The sequence below is a fragment of the Otolemur garnettii genome, unplaced genomic scaffold (genome assembly GCF_000181295.1).
Source record: "Otolemur garnettii isolate 467f Iridium unplaced genomic scaffold, OtoGar3 scaffold00022, whole genome shotgun sequence".
NCBI lineage: Eukaryota > Metazoa > Chordata > Mammalia > Primates > Galagidae > Otolemur > Otolemur garnettii.
Genome location: NW_003852417.1, coordinates 1,555,508 through 1,559,429, shown reverse-complemented (window position 1 = coordinate 1,559,429; position 3,922 = coordinate 1,555,508). Strand labels below are relative to the sequence as shown.

General features: G+C 44.2%; 1 protein-coding gene across 1 annotated transcript in view; it reads left to right on the top strand.

Annotated features, from left to right (window-relative positions):
• The window catches only part of MBOAT2 (membrane bound O-acyltransferase domain containing 2), a 127,470-nt gene that overhangs the window by 113,932 nt on the left and 9,616 nt on the right, over positions 1 to 3,922 (top strand). The window lies entirely within an intron of this gene.

Genomic DNA, 3,922 nt, shown 5'->3' with positions numbered 1-3,922 from the left:
AAAAAAAAAAAAAAAAAGAAGTCAGTTACCACTCATGCCTATAACCTAGCACTTGAGGAGGCCTAGCAGGTAGAGTGCTTGAGTTCAGGAATTTAAAACCAGACTGAGCAAGAGTCAGACCCAATCTCTACTAAAAATAGAAAAAGTAGCCAGGTATTATGGTGGGTACCTGTAATCCCAGGTACTGCGGAGGCTTAGGCACGAGAATCGCTGGAACCCAGGAGTTTGAGGTTGCTGTGAGCTATGATACCATGAGACTCTACCCAGGGTTACTCTCAAAAAGAAAAAAAAACAAAACTGAAGTTACCTTATAATATTTTAAGTACCATAGTTTACTTTCATAGGTTATGACATGATGTCCTAAGAGTGGTTTTGAAGGATTTTTAAAAATAATAATACTCATTCTGCTGTTCATCCAGTATTTATTGGTGATCAACCACATCCCCCCCCCAGCCCGTTACTGAGGAGCGAGTAAGAAAGACAGGTATAGTTGAACCCTCATGGAGTGTTAGTCCAGTTACGGTTACAGGGCACAGAAAAGTAGGTACTGATCAGGGGGCTATGTGGGTGTTTCTGCTATGGGACTCCAACTTAGATTAGCTGGCTCAGGGAGGAGGATCCCAAAGACAACATTGTTTGAGTTGTAAATGATAGGAGATTGCTAGAAACTCCATTGAGAGGGAGCAGCCTGAGGGATGAGAAAGGGGGCAGCCACGTTGGCTCATGGTATGGAGAACAGTGAAGGAAGAGCTAGAGAAGTGGAGGCCACACGCACTCTTAGAGGCCATAATGAGAGTTGAGACCAGGCACAGTGGCTCACACCTGTAAGCCTCGCATCTTGGGAGGCCAAGAGTTCAAGATCAGCCTGAGAAATGTAGTGAGAGTCTGTGTCTACCAAAAAAAGTAAAAAATTAGCCAGATGTTGTGGCATGTACCTATAGCTACTGAGGAGGCTGAGGCAGGAGGACTGCTTGAACCCAAGAGCTTGAAGTTGCAGAGATCTGTGATGGCACCACTGCCCTGTAGCCTGGGCATCAGAGTGAGGCTCTATATCCAGAAAAAGTTTTGAAGTTTCTTATAAAAGTAATGGAGCACTGTGGATGGGATGACGTGTGTGTGTGTGTGTGTGTGTGTGTGTGTATACATGTGCAGGGTAAGTGATCATATAGGTGTTCTAGAAGGATCTGGTGCGTAGAATATGAATGTGCTGCCACCAAGAGGCATCTGTTAGGAGGATGTTGTGTTAATCCAACATGTTGGTGACCTAAAGCAGAATGCTCCCAGTAGCACTAGAAAGACACTAACATACTGGAGGGGTGTGTAAGAGATTCAGTAGAACTTGCCGACAAATTACAGTTGGCAAGAAAGAATGAGTTATGAACCTGGCCCAGATGTCTGGTTTAAACAGACTTGGTGTCTGTTATACTGAGACATCGTCATTGACAGTTTTGTCAAGGAAGGTCTGGTGTCCTTCCTTCCCTTAGATAAGGAACAGACTAGGCACAGGTCTGCAGGGAAAGTTCGTGTGCTCATGTTGCACACTGAGCTGTGCAGCAGGCATGTGACTCGTCAGACCCTCAGAGACACCTAAGGTGAGAATTTGGAAGCTCTCAGCAGCTCAAGCCAGGGAGAGGGTGAGATAAGAGGACAGTCCCTGAAGGTACACCAGGGCTTAGAGGCTGGACAAGGGAGGCATTTGGGGAGGGGTTGCCAGAGAGAGAAAAGCCTATGAAAAGGATCATTCCAAATAGGAGAAAACTTAAGGTGAAAGAAAGATCAGCAGGGAACTTTGTAATGACTGGGTGGGGCTGGACTCACCCATGAGCCTCAGCATTACTAAAAATGGACAGTAGGGCACAAGTCCCTGTGGATGTGATGCTGTGGGGAACACGGCACCATCTCTCCAGGAGTCTGCCAAGGTAAGTGAGCCTGAGTCAGGTCTCTGAGTCTTCTAAATTTAGAAGGAATATGGCTACAGAAAGCCGATATGGGAAATTTGGGGGGACATGTGGCCCGAGTGATTACAGATTAAAAGAGACTTTGGCCATATGTACTACATGAACCTTTTTGTGGATTGTGATTGAAAAAACCAACTGGAAAAAGGCTTTTTAGGCTTGGCACCTGTGTGTATCTCAGTGGTTAGGGCGCTGGCCACATACACTGGGGCTGGTGGGTTCAAACCCAGCCCTGGCCTGCTAAACAATAATGACAACTATAACAAAAAAATAGCTGGGCATTGCGGTGGGCACCTGTAGTCCCAGCTACTCAAGAGGCTGAGGCAAGAGAGTCACTTAAGTCCAAAAGTTTTTGTTTTTTGTTTTGAGACAGAGCCTCAAGCTGTCGCTCTGGGTAGAGTGCTATGGTGTCACAGCTCCAACTCCTGGGCTTAAGTGATTCTCTTGCCTCAGCTTCCCAAGTAGCTGGGACTACAGGTGCCTGCCACAACACCCAACTATTTTTCTTTTTCTTTTTTCTTTTTTTTTGGTTGTAGTTGTCATTGTTGTTTGGCAGGCCTGGGCTGGATTTGAACCTGCTAGCTCTGGTGTATGTGACTGGCGCCTTACTTAGCCCCTTGAGCTACAGGCACTGAGCCAGCCTAAGAGTTTTTGAGGTTGCTGTGAGCTGTGACACCACAGCACTCTACCTAAGGAGACAGCTTGAGACTCTTGTCTCAAAAAAAAGAAAGAAAGAAAGAAAAAAGACTTCTTAAAAAAAAAATCAGAAATATTTGAATGCAAAGTAGGTATTAGATGATATTAAAGAATTATTAATGGGCTGCGCCTGTGGCTCAGTGGGCAGGGCTCTGGCCCCATATACCAAGAATGGCGGGTTCAAACCTGGCCCCAGCTGAACTGCAACAATTAAAAAAAAAATTATTATCAATTTTGTTAGGTCTGGTCAAGATTTTTTTTAAGCCCATACATATTGGACACAAATGCTGGAATATTTACGGGTGAAATAAGATATCTGATATTTGCTTCAAAAATTTCTTAACAGTATCAGTAATAAAAGTGGGAGGGGAGGGGCAAATGGATAATTGTTGAAGTTGAGTTGTGGGTATGCCGCCTGCCTTAAGATCTTTGGGATACTTTTTCCTGAATCACCCTTTCACAAAATTTCGATACCCCAGATATACCTTATATATCTGGATATCGGTTGACTTAACAATATATATGTATTTGCTTTATACATAAAAAGTAAGTTTTTTTGTACCTTGAGATTCAATTTTTATCCTCATGGGGGTGATGTCACCCTACTGAAAATGCATGTGGTGTATGAGAACAAGTTAAGAAAGGCATTATTTTTCTGAAGAAGGAAGTGATCTTCAGTGCTAAGTGCTGCTGAGACATCATTGACAGTTTTGTAAACAACAGTTTTAGGGAAGGGATAGGCATAAAGGTGAGATGATACAGCTCTCAGGAGTTCACCACCCAAAAAAGGAAGGAGGGTCGAGATAGGGCAGTAGTTGAGGGGGAACAGACGATTGAGGAGAGCTTTCCGTTTTGTTTAATTTTGTCTTGAAGTAAATTGAAACCTGTTTCCTTATTAGAAGAATGTGAAAATACTGTTGAAGGAGAGAGACACTTACTGATAAAGGAGGTTCCTCAGAAGAAGGAAAGGGGGGGATGTGAGGTAGGGAAGGGGTGTAGATACTGACCCTGAGGAAGGAGACAGGGATGAGGCAAGGTCTGTGCACATGCCGCTGATTTGGGATTTGGTGGTGAGACTCTGGAATCTGATGATTTGTATCATTTCCATAAAGTAGGAGTCCAATTGACCTGTTTTGAGGAAGGGAAGAGGTGATACAGCCAGAGATATAAATGAGGAACTTTTTTTTTTTTTTTTTTGAGACAGAGCCTCAAGCTGTCCCCCTGGGCAGAGTGCCGTGGCATTACAGCTCACAGCAACCTCCAACTCCTGG